This window comes from Carcharhinus amblyrhynchos, chromosome 27 (assembly GCF_965287045.1).
Source record: "Carcharhinus amblyrhynchos chromosome 27, sCarAmb.v2.hapA, whole genome shotgun sequence".
Lineage (NCBI taxonomy): Eukaryota > Metazoa > Chordata > Chondrichthyes > Carcharhiniformes > Carcharhinidae > Carcharhinus > Carcharhinus amblyrhynchos.
The window spans coordinates 16,838,084-16,857,982 of record NC_137350.1 but is presented as its reverse complement, the minus strand read 5'-3'; the positions used below and the strand labels follow the sequence as shown (position 1 = coordinate 16,857,982).

At 43.9% G+C, this 19,899-nt stretch overlaps 1 protein-coding gene across 1 annotated transcript in view; it reads right to left on the bottom strand.

Moving 5' to 3' along the window:
- LOC145359042 (acid-sensing ion channel 2-like) overlaps positions 1-19,899 on the bottom strand; it is a 1,204,124-nt gene that overhangs the window by 870,179 nt on the left and 314,046 nt on the right. The gene's annotated exons all lie outside the window — the stretch shown is intronic.

Below are 19,899 nucleotides of genomic sequence, written 5' to 3'. Positions count from 1 at the left end.
TGCCAGGGTAAGCCACTTTTGTCATGACTACCAACTCACACACACCTATCCCAACATTCCATAGGGATCTCACTCATTGCCAGCTCTCTCATGCACATTGTCATCCCTCCGTGGGTCATGTCCTTATTAACTTGCTGCTCCCACTCACCATCCCCACATTCCAGGAATCTTTATCATCTGCCCTGGCATGAGTCCTGCTTACAGTCTTTCCATTTGTTTTCATGCGGGACAGGTTGCCGTACAACGAGGGGGCCAGATCCCTGACGGGCACAGGAGTGCCAGAAAGGTGTTCACAAACTTCAAGGACAGAGCCAACCAGCTGGCTGGGGGAGGACGCTGAACCCTCCACCGGACTGCCCAAGGCTTCCCTTCCCTCTGTGAGACCCCTTTAAGAAGCCTATGCCCCACGCTTCATTTCCCTTTGAGACCCTAAGGAAGACTGTGGCCCAACAACAGAAATCAACCTCAGGAAAGATGCTTCTCACACTTGACTCTTCCCCCAGTATGTCCCCATATTTGAGCCAAAGTTCCTGTTTCCATGCTGTAAACCTCTGCCCAACAGAAAGAGAGCGGAAAATTCTGATCAGTACTTTTTTTGAGGTATTTATCATTCCATGAGTATAGCATGCTGATGCAATGCGTTTCGGGGTGTTAAATGAAGCTCATATTGTGGGCAATTTTTCTCAAGTTATTTTAGAGGCAGCTCAGTGTTTGATTGATGAAATATTGGGCAGTATCCTGAGTTTTCACTTGGGATGCTGACCTTGGGGTCAGATTGTGATCCTGACCTCTGTGGGGAACGGCAATGATCTTCCCCAAAGTGGTCAGTTAGTGGCAAGGGAGCAAAAGCACAGTTTAATTAAGGATGGCCAAATTGGATTTCGAAGCTAAAGGGCTAATAGAAGAAGAAGCAAGCAGATTCCTGGAGTTTAGGTGAGAGAGAGAGATGCTGGCTCCATCTTGAAGCATCTCTAAAATATGGAATCAGCAACTGGACCTCTGATGTAGCAGGGCAGTCGAGTCCATAAAGCAGCCTGTGACCTGCAGCTGTGGCCAACAGGGCAAGGAGGGCATCAAAGCCTATGTGGAGTTCCACCCCCACAATCCCGCCCCACCCCAATCTGCTACCAGATGTTGAGCCTTAGGAGAACCATAGAACAACTGGAAATTCCTGTCAGCTTCTGACAGTAGGCCCTAAATGGCCTTTAATTCTTTTAATTGGCCAACCGCTGCTTGTGAGGGGCTAGCCCTGCCAGCCCCACCTCCATTTTGTCTTGGGGCCAATGGCCCAGGGGTGGGAGGCTTCCAGCAAATTGGCACGCCAACCAGCAGTCCAAATTTTCCCACCTGGCTCTGCACTTGACCCCATCTGGGAGCGAAAACCTGCTCAATTATCGCAGATGTGTCTTTATGCACAAATACAAAGCTTCTGCAGTAAATATTCATAGAATCCCTATAGTGCAGAAAGAGGCCATTCAGACCATGAGTCTGCAGCCACAACAATCCCACCCAGGCCCCATCCCCTTAACCTCGCATCTACCTTGCTAATCCCCTAAGGAACAATTTAGCATGGCTAATCAACCTAACCCACACATCTTCAGAGAGATTATAATGAGATGCAATTAAAAAGAAAAAAATTCTGCATCAGGGTAATTTTTATTTTGCGCCAATAGTACAGTGTGATATTTGGGTTGATAAAATGCAAAGTGGAACAGTTTGTGTGTCCATTATTGATAGAGATTCTAATTAATAGAGAGTGAGAAATTTTCCTTTTTGCTTCTCAAGAATGAGGGAGGCTTATTGGAGCCTTCCTACATCAAGGCCGCTGTCAGCATCAAACATAACCAATTGATCAGTACACCAAGCATTTGCATTCAGATAAGGTTATTAATGTAGAAAAAAAAACATTCCACAGTCCTTCCCAGGGGGAAGAATGAGAAATCATTGACTCTGAGTCAGCGTGGAGGTCTTTGAAGAACTTGGTCAAATGATTCCTGAGGGTGATCAAAAGAGAAGAAGGCAGTGGTGTGGGGGAGGGGTGAGGTGTAGACTGGGAACTTCAAGCTGAATGCACCACCAAAGAATGTTTTTTGCTTTCCAAAGCGAGGATTTTCCAGCCCAGTCACTAAGCGTGCATTTGACCAGCCAAAAGTCCGTCGACCTTTAGTCAGAGCCCAGACAATCCATCTCAGTAGTGAGCAGGGCTGGAAAATTGCACGCTATAGTTCTTATCATTCTCTCCAGGCAAGAGAGAGTGAAGTAATTAGTGTTTAAAGTTCAGCTATTAATGTCACAAGTAGGCTTACATTAACACTGCAGTGAAGTTACTGGGAAAATCCCCTAGTAGCCTCACTCCGGCGTCTGTTTGGGTAGACTGAGGGAGAATTTTGCATGGCCAATCCACCAAACCAGCACATTTTTCAGAGTGTGGGAAGTAACCAGAGCACCCGGAGGACTGTGCAGACATGGGGAGAATGTGCAAACTCCACACAGATAGTGGCCCAAGCCAGGAATCAAATCTGGGTCCCTGGTGCTGTGAGACAGCAATGCTGACCACTGTGTCACCTCTATTGGAAGGATATAAGCTGATTAGTCTGACAGTACATGACGAAAATGCTCTTTTCACAGTTGTAACCATCTGTAGCCAATGAATAAGTTGGCTAGGGCTGACATGCTAGGAAGCTTTCATCACAGCCAATATATGGTGGTTGAGGTGGTGAGGGCTGGGTGTGGGAATCATTTGTACTCACCAGGCATGGTATCTAACTGGATGACTTTACTCACCAAGACTGTGAACCCTACATTTTCAGATGCAGGAGTATGGCTTTGATGTCAAAGATTTGCTCCAATTTTGGGGTGAAGGGAGGGAAAATGAAGAGAAAGCCAGAATCGGAGGAATAGAGGATCATCTCAAAGTGGTCCAACTTGCAATATTTATACATTAACATTTTACAATTACCTTGTTGGCTGTGGCTCATTGTAAGCAGTCTTGCTTCTGAGTCTCAATATTCCGAGATGCTGACTCCAATGTTTGAGCATAAAAATCAAGAATGACACTCCATGCAGTACCGAGGAAGTGCTACGCTGTCAGAGGTGCTGCTTTTCAAGTGAGATGTTAAACTGAGACCTCAGCTGCATGCTTGGGTGGATATAAAAGATACTACTTCAAAGATGCGTTATTCCCCATTGTCCTAGTCAATATTTAACTTGGTTTTTCAGAAATGTGGTCATTATGACATTGCCATTTGTGAGAGTTTGCCGTGCACATACTGGTTGACATGTTTTCTACATTAACTCAGTGACTACACTGCCAAAGGTACTTCACTTAAAGCACTGAGATATTTGCTGGTCATGAACAGCGCTTTATAAGTGTAAGTCTTTGCACAAATGGGAGAAAATCCTCTATTAAGCAACACTACCACAGTTTTAAGGCAAGTTGCAGAAACAAACAGATGTCCGCTCTTGTTTATATATCTCTCCCCGAGGAAAATATACTCTTGTGTCACATGCATCAAGAAACATGTCCAGGTGCACAGCTCATCTCACAGATAGATTATTCATCCTTATTGCTCCAGGGCTTACACAGTATAACAAGGCTATGCATCAAATCAGACAGATCATCACAGATGACTAAATATCTCAAAGCATAAGCAAAATTATTGTGGAAAGGATTCCCCAGGAGATGTGTGTTCCGGGCATTTTATTAAGCTATTGGGAATGTGTTTTGTCTTGGCAACCATTCAACAATGCTATATGGGAGATCACCAGTGCAGTAGTTGGTATTTCATCAAATGGGACTCCTGATTTGCTCAAACATGTCCAATTACTCATTCAGATGGAGTTCCCTGCTAACACAAAGAACTTCCAACTTCAAATGAAGGGTGGCATGATGGCACAATGGATAGCACTGCTGCTTCATAGCTCCAGGGTCCTGGGGTTCAATTCCAGCCTCAGGTGACTGTCTGTGTTCTCCCCGTGTCTACATGGATTTCCTCCAGGTGCTCCGGTTTCCTCCCACGGTCCAATGATGTGTGGATTAGGTTGTTTGGCCATGCTAAATTGCCCTTTAGTGTCAGGGGACTAGCAGGGTACATACATAGGATTATTGTCAGTACAGACTTGATGGGCTGAATGATCTCCTTCTGCACTGTGGGATTTTGATTCTAACTCATTCGTAATTTAGAGAATCACAAATCCCAGATCACACCTCATACGGAGAAGTCGACCTCTCCCGGCTTCCTTGGGAAAAAATTGGGGGAGGGTTTAACGGATGGCTGATTATCCAAAGTCAAAACGGCACCCAGACTCTCCCAGCTGCCAACTGCCTTTCGTAGGATAAAGTCCCGCTTTGCTTTCCCCCGCTATCCATCGTTCTCACAATTTTGATGAGTAACATCTAACATGAATGGCTAATTACAATGCAGAATCAATTGAGAAAAAGTAAATGACCAGCTTTTACCACCTGAATGTTCGATTTTACGAAATGTGTTTTAATGGAGCAAAGAGTAATTTTCAACTTAATTTTTAAACAGACAAAAGGTACTTAAAACATACATTAACCCATTTACATTAACCCACGTGCTTAAAAAAAATCTACGGTTATACCTGACTGGGTGATAAGTTTAAGACTTTGTCAGAATTGAAGCTGTGTTATTACATAGGACAGGCATTTTACATCCTACTTAACTGGTAAATGCATGTCAGTTAAGTTATGGAGGTTGGATGTAAAAGTTCTCCCCGTAACTATGGAGATGCTAGGTAGCAATCATTGTCAAATGCACTCATGTAGCTAATAAATATTAATAAACCATTCAAGGACGAAAATAGGGATTAGTTTTCTTTGACTACGTTAACTTTGAATTGAATGGCATAGCCCCTTGACAGTTAACAGCATTACCACCACCGAATTCTCTACCATCAATATCCTCTGGGCTGCCATTGACTAGAAAATTAATTGGACCAGGCACATAAATACTGTGACTACAAGTGTTGATCAGAGCTGATGTTCTAGAGTGATTAGTTCACTCCCAGACTCCCCAAAGTCTCTTCACTACACATAGAGTAGAAGGTTAGGAGTGTGATGGATTAATCTACATCTGCCTGGATGAGTGCTGCTTCATCATTATAGGAACCACAGTACCATCCAAAAGAATGCAGCCCGCTTGCTGGGCATCACATCCACCGGCTTAAATATTCACTCCTTCCAACACTGCCACACAATGCAGTAGTGTGCGCCATCTGCAAGGTGAACTGTGGAGCTCTCCATTGCTTCTTCCACAGTACTTTGCAAGTTTTATCACCCAGAAGGTTGAAAGTAACAAGCTCAAGGGACCACCGCTTACCTGCAGGTTACCCTCCAGATCGCAGAAATATAAAGTTAAAGCTTATTTATTAGTCGCAAGAAGGCTTCCATTAACACTGCAAAGAAGTTAGATGCCACCACACTCTGGCGTGTGTTCAGGTACACAGAGAATTTAGCGTGGCCAATGCAGCTAACCAGCATGTCTTTCGGACTGTGGGAGAAAACCCACGCAGACACGGGGAGAATGTGCAAACTCCACACAAACAGCGACCCAAGCTGGGAATCGAACCCAGGTCCCTGGTGCTGTGAGGCATCAGTGCTAACCACTGTGCCACCCATATATACTTGTCTTTGTACCTGGGGATCCTCCCCCCAACACCCACTGGGAGCCTGCAAGCGACAGCATAAGGATTTGTTTGACCTACTGCCCACATGGTGAAAATGAGATATATATCACCATTCCTTCATTGTTGCTGGGTCAAAATCCCATTAAGAAGTCTCACAACACCAGGACTTCTTATTGTGTTTACGCCAGTCCAGCGCCAGCATATCCACATCAAAATCCCAAAGCAGCATTATGGGTGTATCTACACTGCATGGACTACAATATTTAATGCAACCTTATCAAGTATAACTAGAGGTAGACAATAAATGCTGGTCTTGCCAATAATGCCCACATCCCATGAGTAAATAAACAAACAAAATAAAATCACTTACAATATTGCAACAAGTCTGAAAATGCACACAAATCGTTTAATTGGAATTATCTAAAACATATCAGAGCAATGGAACAATCTATCACTGGTTAGGTACTCAGAGCTTTAATTTCACTTACTGTGCTGATTGTGCATTAACTTGAAGTTGTTTTTACATTCCGTCTTTTAACAACCTCTCAAGAATGCGCAGTGGTACCCTTAGCTGATTTTTGAACCTAAAATGTATGACAACTAATGCAGAACTGAACAATTAAGTGAGAACCTGCAGTAATGTTGATTAATCACCAGTTAAGATCAATAAAAAGCATAATAAATAGTACCTGTTGTGGAATAGCAAAATAATTGAGTAAGATTTTTTAAAAATCCTTTTAATTAAGAGATACTTTGGATTCTCGTGGAAGATGGGAAAATTAAGAAATGCTATTTGAGAGTGAGAGGAGCAAATTTACATTGATTTGAAAAAAAAGGCAGGCATGGGGAAATATCTGGAAGGTCAGTTGGCTACTACACTTGAATGGGATAAAACCATTTTACTTTGGATGCTTCTTTTAAGAACATAACATAAGAACTAGAGCAGGAATAGGCCATCTGGCCCCTCGAGCCTACTCCAGCATTCAATAAGATCATGGCTGATCTTGTCGTGGACTCAGCTCCACTTACCCACCCGCTCACCATAACCCTTAATTCCTTTACTGTTCAAAAATATATCTATCCTTGCCTTAAAAACATTCAATGAGGTAGCCTCAACTGTTTCACTGGGCAGGGAATTCCACAGATTCACAACCCTTTGGGTGAAGAAGTTCCTCCTCAACTCAGTCCTAAATGCTCCCCGTTACTTTCAGGCCATGCCCTTTAGTTCTAATTTCACCCGCCAGTGACAGCAACTTCCCTGCTTCTATCTTATCTATTCCCTTCATAATCTTACATGTTTCTATAAGATCTCCCCTCATTCTTCTGAATTCCAAAAAATGTTGCTCCAATCTACTCAATCTCTCCTGATAAGCCAATCCTCTTAACTCTGGAACCAACCTAGTAAATCTTCTTAAATTTAAATACCTATTGTTAGAATGTAACCGGTGACAACTTTGTATTAGATGTAATGTGACCAATGGTAAAAAGATGTAAGGGTCAGTTGATCTAGCAAACCATGGAACCAATGATAGAATGCTGTAATATGCAGCTGACCAGCTGGCTCACTGTAAATAAGAACCTGTGTAGAATTGTGAAGATTGGCCCAGGATGAGGCCTGAAGTTTGGAGTAATGATGCTTCTTTACTAAGCCGCTGATTTATAAGTTTTGTTCCATTTTTGGCTGCATTTGAAGGGTTCCTTATGATGAAACACCTCAAACACATTTCTGTATATTTTAGGGTGATATTTAACGGAAGCAATGGGAGTCTTGTTCACTGGATGAAGAGTTACCAAAATCAACGGCATCTCTTTTTGGGAAGGTTTGAATTTTTAACTGCTATTCAGACACTTAACCAAGGCCTTTTGGCTCAATAGACATAGCCCTGCCTCAGAGTCAAAAGCACTGGGTTTGAGTCCCACCCAGTGCCAAGGAAAATTCATTCATGGCATGGCCAACAGGTTAAATATCAACTTGCAAAATCCTTAAGAATATAAGTAATAGGAGCAGGAGTAGGCCATCTAGCCCTTCGAGCCTGCCCCGTCATTCAATAAGATCATGGCTGATCTGAAGTGGATCAGTTCCGCTTTCTCCCCATAACCCTTAATTCCCTTGTCTATCAAAAACCTATCTACCCGTGACTTAAATATATTTAGCGAGGCAGCCTCCACCACTTCAACGGGCAGAGAATTCCAGAGATTCACCACCCTTTGAGTGAAGAAGTTCCTCCTCAACTCCGATCTAAACTGCCCCCCCCCCCCCCTTATCTTGTGGCTGTGCCCTCGAATCCTGCTATCCTTTCTAAGCAGGAAGAATCTCTCTACCTCTACCCTATCCATCCCCTTCTTTATCTTATACGTCTCTACAAGATCCCCTCTATCCTTCTAAACTCCAACGAGTACAGACTCAGTCTATTTAGTCTCTCTTCATAGTCCAACCCCCTCATCTCCAGTATCAGCCTAGTGAACCTCCTCTGCACTCCCTCCAAGGCCAAAATATCCTTGCACAAGTGCGGTGACCAAAACTGCACACAGTACTCCAGCTGCGGCCTCACCAGTACCCTGTACAGTTGCAGCAAGACTTCCCTACTTTTATATTCTAACCCCCTCGCTATAAATTCTAACAAGCCAATGGCAGATGGGAAGAGCAGGAGACACTCCTGGGCAGTTGTGCTCCTCAAGCTTTATGTCTCTGGCGATGGATTCACGACCTCTTGCAGGAAAAAATGTGCTATGAGATCAGATGGAAATCTGCCTTGTGCACCACTAGGTGAGGGAACAGAAACAATAAGGTGCTTTCCCGGGATCAAGGACCCTGTTTCCCAAAAGCTGCCCCTTAATCAGACACTGGCGGGTCTATTGAACTGTGGGGTCACCTGGGGGATGATGGCTCCTGTCTGTACAACACAAACCATGTTCATCCCAATCTCAGGTAAGTAATAGTGAGTTGGGGTTGCGGGTGATGGGAGGTTGGATTGCAGGGGAGGGAGGGTCAGCATCTCATAGTGTGCCCCCTTCCCTTCCCAATGCTCAGACTCTCGATCAGGAATTGAGTGTTGTTGTATAAGGGGATCTTCCCGCTGCCCACCCAACCATCTGCTGGGAGTCTGCAAGCGATAGCATAAGGATTTGCTTGACCTGCTCCCCACATGGCAAGCCCTCTATCCACTGCTTGGAGAATAACAACAATGGCAGAATGGGGTCAAAAGTGGGCCATGGGCTTACCTGCCAGGGACTTAATCGGGGTGGAGGCAGGAAAGTAGTGGAGTCTGCCATCTGATTAAATACTGCTCCTGCCATGAGGAAAAAGCATTAAATTCTGCCCTTGGAATCAAACAGCATTCAACGCACAATGCCTGGGTTGATTCTTTGAAAGAGCTATTGCTATTAGTCTCATTCACCTTTGAATCTCACATTTATAGGATTACTATTTTCTCAATTACCGGCCATTCAAAGCTACTGGTGCTGAATGTTCCAAGAACGAGGCAGGATGAGAAAGGTACACCTCCCCAGTGAAGGCTTTCATTTGGGTATGATATTTGAAACAGATTAAACAATATGTATGTCATTTATACAGGCTTCAAATTTTTTCAAATAATTCAGAGGGCTTTTGTTATTAGATGAACAGCAAGAAGCAAAAGATCTATCTTGTTCGATAAACCTAAAAATAGATCTTAGGCTTATTTTTTCATTAGTGTGTCAGAAACATAGAAGAGCCTCAAGGCAGAAATGGTGGGGTAGACCGTTGGGGGGGGTGGGGGAGTGGGGGAGGAAAAGAGTGTTGGTGCCAGTTTTGCTAATACCCAGAAGGTGGTTACAGCAGTCATAAGGCAGAAATATGCTTTTGCTTTGAGACAACGTGCCAACTTCATCCCAAGATAAAGGCAAAATACTGTGAATGCTGGAATCTGAAACAAATAGCTCTAACGGAGGATCATTCTGACTTGAAATGTTGGCTCTATTCTCTCTCCACAGATGCTGTAAGACCAGCTGAGATTTTCCAGCATTCATTTGCTTTTTGTGCCAACTTCATGCTGTAACTTCTTTATTTAAAAAGGAAGGGAGACAGAAACAGGAAAATAATGCCAGTTGGCTTAACATCTGTCATATGGAAAATGTTAGATGCTATTATTAAAGAGGTTATGGTTGGGCACTGAGGAAAAAGTCAAGGGAACCAGGCAGAATCAACATAGTGGGTGGGAAATCATCGTTAACCAATTTATTGGAATTCTTTGAAAAAGCAACATGTGGTGTGAATAAAGGGGAATCAGTAGCTGTACTGTACTTAGATTACCAGAAGACATTTGATAAGGTGCCATATCAAACATTATTGTGGAAAATAAAAGTACATGGTATAAGAAATAATATATTGGCATGGATGGAAGATTGGCCAGCTAAGAGGAAACTGAATATAGGCATAAATGGGTCATTTACTGGTTGGCAAGTTAAAACCGTAGCATGCCATTGGTATCAGTGCTGGAGCCTCAACTTATTTAAGTAAGTAACTTGGATGAAGGGACCAAAGGTATGGTTATCCAATTTGCTGATGATACAAGGATGGATAAGAAATTAAGTTGTGAAGAGGACATAAGGAGGCTAAAAAGGGATATAGATAGGTTGAGTGGGCAAAGATCTGGCAAATGGAACACAGCGGGTGAGATTTTATGGCCTTGCTCATTTTCCTGATGGAAGAAGGTGGAAAAGGGTTTGTCCAGGGTGCGTGAGGACCTTAATTATGCTGGTTGCTTTGCTGAGGCATCAGGAAGTGTAGACAGTGTCAATGGATAGGAAGCTGGTTTGCATGTTGGATTGGGCTACATTCACAACCTTTTGTAGTTTCTTGCAGTCTTGGGCGGAGCAAGAACAAGACCAAACTGTGATACAACTAGAAAGAATGCTTTCTATGGTACATCTGTGAGAATCATAGCTGACGTGCCAAATTTCCTTAATCTTTGAGAAAGTAGAGACCTTGGTGGGCTTTCTTAACTATAGTGTCAGTATAAGAGCACTAACAGAAATAGTGCAGCGGCCTGGATGGAAATTGAGCAGACTAGTGCTTTGATTTGCCCTCTTATGTCTGGTTTCTTCCTCTGTCTATGTCTCTCTGGGTCAGGGCTCAATAATTCCAGGTGGATTCTCACTGACAAGGAGGAACTCATGCCAGAAAGGAAGCACTGCAAAACATGAGACCCACAAATACTTGAATGACCGAGTAGACACTGAGAAGAACCAACAGCGAAAATGTCAAGAGCTGTTACCTTAATGTGGCTGATTTTGCCCCATGGTAACACACCTGGTTCTAAATGGGCAGCAGGTGGCACAGTGGTTAGCACTGCCGCCTCACAGCCCCAAGAACCCAGGTTCGATTCCTGGCTTGGGTCACTGTCTGTGCAGAGTCTGCATGTTCTCCTCGTGTCTGTATGGGTTTCCTCCGGATGCTCTGGTTTCCCCCCACAGTCCAAAGATGTGGGGGTTAGGTTGATAGGATATGCTAAACTGTCCCTTAGTGTCCCAGGATGTGATAGGTTAGAGGGATTAGCAGGGTAACTAAGGGCCTGGGTGGGATTGGTGTCGGTGCAGACTCAGTGGGCTGGATGACTTCTTTTTGCACTGTAAGGGCTTTATGAAATCTTGCCCCAAGTCAAAGAAGATTTCAGTTGTCGGAACCTCGCCCACACCGATTACAAAGAGGTGGTAGAGTTCGGGCCAATGTGTGAAAATGTAAAATTGTCCATTTTGGCAGGAAGAATGAAATAGAGGCATTTTTTCGAAATGGTGAGAGATTGCAGAGCTCTGAGATATATATGGATTTGGTATCCTAAGTGCATGAATCACAAAACGTTAGAATGCTGATACAGTAAGTAAATAGAAAAGCTAATAGTGTTATGGTTTATTGCGAGGGGAATTGAATCCAAAAGTAGACAGGTTAAGCTTCAGTTATACAAAATATTGGCGAGATGGCAGCTGGAGTTTTACACTTTGACTTTTGAATGATAGGTTTGGCAATGGGAACGGAAAATCTCAATTCAGACCGACATAAACATATGACACGATTGTCTCCTCTCCCACATCAGTGATGGGGCACATTTCCCCGTGTTGAATCATTCCCCCACCCATCAGAAAACCCATTCATGTCAGCATGAGGGTGGAATGGAGCGAAACCTGACTGGTCTCCTAAGGTGTGTACACAGTGAGCAGACTTCCCAATGGCCTCAGGTGAATGCATCACTCAGGGGAGAAGAGGATCATGCCCGGGTATTAACTGGCCAGTGGCAGTGCTTTGGGGAGGGAGGTTATGTTTCAGAGTGAACATTCCTTTGTGTTGGAATGGCCTTAAAAATTATACCCCGATCTTTGTGGGACTAAGTTACAGGCGAGGCGGGCAAATCAAAGCCAGCATTACACCATGGCACCCAACCTTTGCTAGTTTTTTTAAAGTTCTAAACTATGCGGCAGAGTAAGCCACCATTGGCAATGGTGGCTTTAAAGCTCTATTCCCACCCGCTATCGACCTTTGTCAATTTCCGGGAAGATTCTGTCCCACATTAGGAGTACTGTGAAGAGTATTGGTCCCTTTTTTAAATGCTTTGGAAGCAGTTTGGAGAAGTTTACGAGACTAATACCTGGAATAGGCAAGTATTCATTGGAGTTCAGGAGAGTGAAAAGTAACTTGTTTGAAACATTTAAAATCTTGAGGGGTTTTGGCAGGGTAGATGTGGAGAGGATGTTTCCTCTTTTGGGAAAATTTAGAACTAGGGGTCATGGTTTAAAAATAAAGAGTCGCCCATGTCTTAAGTTTATTTATTAGCGTCGCAAGCAGGCTTACATTAACACTGCAATGAAGTTACTGTGAAAATCCCCTAGTTGCCACACTCCAGCACCTCTTCTGAAACACTGAGGAAGAACTTAGCATGGCCAATGCACCTAACAAGCATATCTTTCAGACTGTGGGAGGAAACCAGAGCACCCGGAGGAAACCCATACAGACATGGGGAGAAGGTGCAGGCTCTACACAGACAGTGACCCAAGCCAGGAATTGAACCCGGGTCTCTGGTGCTGTGAGGCAGCAGTGCTAACCATTGTGCCACTGTGCCCTCTCTTAGACAGAGATGAGGAGAATTTATTTTCTCTGCGGGTTGTGTATCTTTGGAACTCTCTTCCTCAAAAGGCAGTAAAATCAGAGTCTAAATATTTTTAAGAGCACGCTAGATATATTCCAGTTGAACAAGGGGGTGAAAAGTTATCAAGGGTACATGGGAATGTGGAGTTGAGGTACAATCAAGTCAACCATGACCTTATTCAATGGCAGAGCAGGTTTGAGGGGCAGAGTGGACTTCTGCTCCTAAATCATATGTTGGTACTGTCTGGTAGTTTGCATGATTACTACACAGTAAGAATTAAGCTCTGATGAAGAGTCATCCTGACTGGAAATGTTAGCTCTATTCTCTCTCTACAGACACTGTCAGACCTCCTGTCACTTGCTTTCACACGCACGGCCACCATGTCAAATCCTCACACTTGTGCCTTATTAAGAGGTGCGGATGCCGGCGTTGGACTGGGGTGGGCACAGTAAGAAGAATTAAACCCCAGGTTAAAGTCCAACAGGTTCATTTGGAATCACAAGCTTTCGGAGCACTGCTCCTTCATCAGGTGAGTAAAGCACTGCTCCGAAAACTTGTGATTCCAAATGAACCTGTTGGACGTTAACTTGGTATTGAGACACTTTTTACTGTGCCCATTAATAAGACGGCCACTTAGAGATGGGAGCTATATGTAATTAGATACCAGACATGTGTGGCCTACAATTTTCCAACATTTTTTGTTTTTGCTGCATTAATTGAAGCCAGTCTGTAGCTCTTACAAAAGGAGCATGGAGCAGACACTGGAACTGTTTGTGAATGAGAAGTTGAGCAGGAATAAGAGCCAGAGGGAGAAAATGCACCAAGGATCACTGATGCTGCACAGGAGACTTTAGGAGGAGGTGGAGAAATGTGATCTATCAACAAAGGCAAAGACAAAATTTGTGAAGGCAGAGGGACAGACAGCCATAGCAGCTACTGCGAGCAGTCAAGCTCCGAGAACCTGGGTGCAATGGCACAAGATGTTCAATGAACTCACACGAAGGCTCAAGTTCAGGTCATTTATCTTCAAGTGCCATGTTGCATCAACTGTACCTGAAACCTTTGACATTGCTCATTGTGTTAGACCTCCTACTCACCGACCAACAATCTCAATTAACTGTGACTCACTTTATACCTTCATCTCACATTCACCCAATTAGCACTGCTGCAAGTCTCCCACACACAACTTGCCCACACTGCCAGCTATTCAACAATGACAATAATATCACCAAAATAGATTATACCATACTTATTCACTTGCTAATTTCTCCCTGGCAGACAAGTTGGTGCACAACTGGAAGCAGCAGGAGTTAAGGGATAGATACCTGTATGTCCTTTGATGAGAGAGATGGCTTGCCATCACTGTGAGAGCCATTGCTGAATCATAGCCAAATCAGATCAGACATACCACTGCTAATATGCATAAATGTCACGATATCATTCCATCTAAGAAATAAACCTTTCCTATTCAGGTAATCATAGGATGATAGGGAACAAGAAACAAAACCAAAGATCATGCTATCCCCTGCCTGATGCTCCTTTTCACTTTCCCCATATCCCACAATCTCTTCTGATTTAAAAGCTACAGATGGCATAAGTATGCACCCCTTCTTTTTATTTGTTCATGGGATGTATGCATTGCCGGCTGGACTAACATTTATTACCCATCCCTGAGGGCACTTAAGATTCAACCACATTGTTGTAGATCTGGAATCATAGAATCATCAAAGCCCTATATACAGGAGGAGGCCCATTGAGTCTGCACGGACCACAATCCCACCCAGGCCCTATACCCATGACCCCACTTATGCACTCTGCTAGTCCCACTGACACTAAAGGGCAATTTATTATGGCCAATCAAACTAACTCACACATCTTTGGACTGTGGGAGGAAACTGGAGCACCCGTGGCAAACCCACACATACACGGGGAGAATGTGCAAACTCCATTCAAACAGTCACCTGAGACCAGATTTGAATCTGGGTCCCTGGCACTGAGGTAGCAGTGCTGACTACCATACTACCATGCCGAGTCGCATGTAAGTACAGCAGATTTCCTTCCCTAAAGGAAACTAGTGAATCAGATGAGTTTTTACAACAGTTGACAATAGTTGCATGGTCATCATTAAACTTTTTAATTCCTTATTTTTATTGAATTGAAATTTCAGCATCTGCCATGATGGGATTTGAACCTGGATTCCCAGAACATTACCCCGGGTCTCTGGATTACTAGTCGAGCAACGATACCACTATGCCACTGCCTGTCCCTATGTTCCCCAACTTCCCTCATCACAACACTATCTTCTGCCTTTCTCCTTTCAGATAACTATTGTTCATGCAATGAAGGAACAGCAAGAGTTAGAAGAGCAGAGAAACAGTGATGATGAAGCAATGCTATCACTTGCTTTAACACGCACGACCATCACCTCAAATCATTGCGCATCATTAGGAGGGTAGCTTAAGTGGGATATACATATAATGAGGCATCAGAAATCTGTGGCCTATAATGCAGGCAGGGGGCTGGGATAGTAAAGGTTCCAGTTCAGTTCACTGGAGAGAGAAGTGACACATTGCTTCTGTTGCAGAGGACTCGGGTGAGCACTTTGGTTGGGTGCCTCCAGAATTTAGCTGATGGCTATGTACCACAAACTGCTTCTCCATTCATGAACCTGCCAGAAAGCCTGTTTGCAACTGTGAAAAATACAGATCCAGCACCAGCTTAACACAGGGCTTTTTCTCAGAGCTCGCACTCCATCCTTTCTACTATGGAAGCGGTGACCAACTCCAGAATACTTACAGACCTGACCATGTTACAGCATCTGATGGCCATTGTGTTACACTGGAAGCTGAGGCAATGAGAAACAATCAAATATCTGCTTGCTGCAGCGGAAGCTCAGAGTCATAGAGGTTTACAGCATGGAAACAGGCCCTTCGGCCCAATTTATCCATGCCATGGGAGATAAACTCAGACTGCTGCCACTTTGCCAGTGGATTATGGTGTTCAAAGGGAAATGCAGTATTTCAGAGCAGTGCAACAATCTGACCTCCAACACATTGACAGGATTGCTGGAGCTCTCAACGCAAAGGAGTGCCAGTAGTTCTATGGAGTATGACTGCCACTCAGCAGACTGCCATTGCCAATCACCTGTCAGTCAGTCAGTCCAGACTGATGTCTCTCAGGCTGAGATGGTGCAATCCAAATCCAGGCCTTCTTGGCCGAGAGAGTCCAAAGACCCAAAAATTTCAGAGATAAAAACAAAATCTCTGTCTTAAATGGGCAACAGTTTATTTTTAAACAGTTAGCTCTATTTTCTCTCTGAGCTTCTCTGCTGAGTTTCTCCAGCATTTTGTGCTTATGTTTCAGTCAAGTTGCCCCTCACTTTTCTAAACTCCAATGGATACAAATCTAAACTCTCCAATCTTTCAACAGAAGACAGCCCTGCTGCCCACTCTTGGTATCAATCCAGCAAACATTCTCTGAGCTGCTTTCAAAGCGTTCACGTCCTTCCTTAAATAAGGAGACAAGTACTGTACAGATGTGGTCTCACCAATGTCCAGTATAACATCGCTACTTTTGTATTCAATTCCCCTCACAATGAATTATGACATTCTATCAGCTTTCCCAATTACTTCCTGCACCTGCAAACTGACCTTTTATGATGCATAAACTAGAGCACCCAGATCCCATTGCATCTCAAAGTTCTACAGTCCCAACATTTAGATGATGGCCAGAATTCTCCAGCTGTTTACGCCGGCAGAATCTTCTCGTTCCGTCGACAGTGCACCCACGCCATGGGTTTCACAGTGACATGGGTGGAATCAATCGGAAATCCCATGGACAGTGGCGGGACCAGAAGATCCACCGAACCTGCACATCTTTGCACTGTGGGAAGGAAAAGGAATACCCGGAGTAAACCCCACAGATGCTGGGAGAACGTGCAAACGCTGCACAGGCAGTGAGCCGAGACTGGAATTGAACCCAGGTCCCGGGCACTGTGAAAGTCACTATGCTGCCCCTGCTTCTGTCTCTTCACAATTGAGCCCTGTGTGGCACAACTCATATCCCACCCTTTCAAAACTGACCAATATCCTCTTTTCCTTTAGTACATCATGTCATTTCCCACTCCAATACAGTTCAGTATACGCCACTTCCACACATTACATATTGGGGCAGCACGGCGGTTAGCTGCAAGGCACAATGGTTAGTACTGCTGTCTCACAGCGCCAGGGACCAGGATTTGATTCCTAGCTTGGGTCACTGTCTGTGTAGCATCTGCACATTCTCCCCCTGTCTGCGTGGGTTTTGTCTGGATGCTCTGATTTCCTTCCACAGTCCGAAAGACATGCTGGTTAGATGCATTGGCCACGCTAAATTCTCCCTCAGTGTACCTGACCAGGCGCTGGAGTGTGACGGTGAGGGGATTGTCACAGTAACTTCATTGCAGTGTTAATGGAAGCCAATTTGTGATGCTAATAAACAAAATATGTTTTCCGACTCACTAAGCAACATAATATTCTCTTTGTCCCGTTCACTATCATTTCCCTATTAAGAGAAAATTTTCTCTATCACTGACTTTAATCGTGGAATAAACAATGAAAAAAAAACAGGGATTCTTTTTGTGCTATCTTTAACTTACTGATGTCACATCAGACATTCTTTAGCTATCATGATCATAAACAAATGTGCTTGTGGTTTATTAGCCAGGTTTAATCAGACGCCCTAATTCTTATCCAGCCTGTGTGCATCATACCCAATTATGTCTCCATTCACACTTGCTTAAGGTTGTTTCAGTTTTCTCATGAAAAGAAAACCTTGTTATTTTTATGCCTTTAACCTCTGGGTTCAGTTGCGGCTCAGAAGAAAATTAAAATCTGGACAGTTTCTTAGTTGGTGTTACAATTGCCAATACGGCCACTTATGCCCACTGAAGCTAAAATCGGAGACATCAGTAACAACAGGTTGAGAATTAAGACAGCGCATAAATAACACAACAGTGTTAGAGAAGAGTGCAAAATGACCCATCATCTAATTATTGCCCAGACAGTTTTATGCTTTGCTAAATGAGTGAATTGATCGAGTTTGGCAGCAAATCAGTGTCTACACTTCACAAGTATGTGTCCTGTGGCCCCTGAAGAGAGCCCCTACAAGGAGCGCGAGTGATTACAGATTTTTACTGCTGCTTTGAGGCTGCAGCAAGGTGTCTTTCCCTTTTACATCTGGCAGAGATTGCAAAATCTAATGTATTGCTCTCGACTACAAAACTGATTTTTGTCCACTTAAGACAGGACAATGAAAAGCTGTTCCCATTAGCTGATGGTACAACACCACAGGGACACACATTTCAGGTTTTTTGAAAGTGACGAAGGGCATGGGAGGGAGGTGTGAGGAATGACATTTTTTACAGTGGTTGGTAATGACATGGAACTCACTGCCCTTGAGGGTGTTGGAAGCGAAGATGATCAATAATTTCATAGAATCTCTACAGTGCTGAAGGAGGCCATTCAGCCCATCAAGTTTGCACCGACTCTCTGACAGAGCATCTTACCTAGGCTCACCCTCCCCCCCCCCCCATCCATCGCCCATCGCCCAGCCCCATACCCCACACATTTATCCCATAATCTCCTTAACTACACATCTTGGGGTACTACGCGGCAATTTAGCACAGCCAATTCACCTAATCTGCACATCTTTGGACTGTGGGAGGAAACCAGAGCACCCGGAGGAAACCCACACTGACATGGGGAAAATGAACAAGTTCCAAACAGACAGTGACCCGAGGAGCTGTGAGGCAGCAGTGCTAACCACTGTGCCGCCCTTTAAAAGGAACTTGAGAAATAAAATTGCAGGACAATCAGGATAAAGCAGGAAAATGGGACTGACTAGATCGCTCAGTAAAGATGGCTTAGACAAAATGGGTCAAACGGTCCCCAATTGCACCATAATTATTTTATGACTATGATTCTAACCATGAATACAAATTCTGGAGTCGACCTTTATAGATTTCTCCAAATTTGTACAAAACCAAGTTTAATGCAGGTTTACAAGAATGATACCTGGACTTGAGGGGCCAAGTTACAAGGAGAGATTAGACAAATTAAGTCTTTATTCTCTCAAATTCAGAAGGCTGATGGGTGATCTGAAAGAAGTCTACAAAATATTTACAGGGAAGGATAAGGTGGATAAGGATGAACTGTTTCCGCTAGTTGAAGGCTCCAGAACCAGGGGCCATAATCTAAAAATTAGGGCCAAATTGTTCAGGAGCAATGTTCAAAAACATTTCCACACACAGAGTGGGGAAAGTTTGGAAGTCTCTCCCTAAAACAGTGGTGGATATAGAACATAGAACAGTACCGCACAGTACAGACCCATCGGCCCACGATGTTGTGCTGAGCTATGTCCATAAGCCAAGATCAAGCTATCCCACTCCCTATCATTGTGGTGTGTTCCGTGTGCCTATCCAATAACTGCTTGAAAGTTCCTAAAGTGTCCAGCTCCACTATCACAGCAGGCAGTGCATTCCACACCCCAACCACTCTCTAAGTAAAGAATCTACCTCAGACATCCCTCCTATATCTCCCAAGTTATGGGGAGAGATCACAGTTATGCCCCCTAGTTACAGCCACATCCACCCAAGGAAATGGTCCCAGTCTATCTATCCCCCTCATCATCTTATAAACAGCCATCATCCTCTTCCTCTCCAAAGAGAAAAACTCCAGCTCCCTCAACCTTTCCTCATGAGACCTACCCTCCAAACCAGGCAGCATCCTGGTAAATCTCCTCTGCACTCTCTCCAACGCTTCCACATCCTTCTTACAGTGAGGTGACCAGAACTGCACACAATATTTCAAATGTGTCTCATCAAGATCCTGTACAGTTGCAGCATAACCCCACGACTCTTAAACTCAAACCACTGTTAATGAACACTAACACACTATAGGCCTTCTCCACGGCTTTATCCACTTGAGTGGCAATCTTCAGATATCTGTGGATGTGAATCCCAAAATCTCTCTGTTCCTCCACATTCCTCAGAATTCTGCCATTGACCCTGTAACCTGCATTCAAACTGGTTCATACTGTTCAATTGTTAGGTTTAAGACTGAAATTTTTTTGTTGAGCAAGGATATCAAGTGAT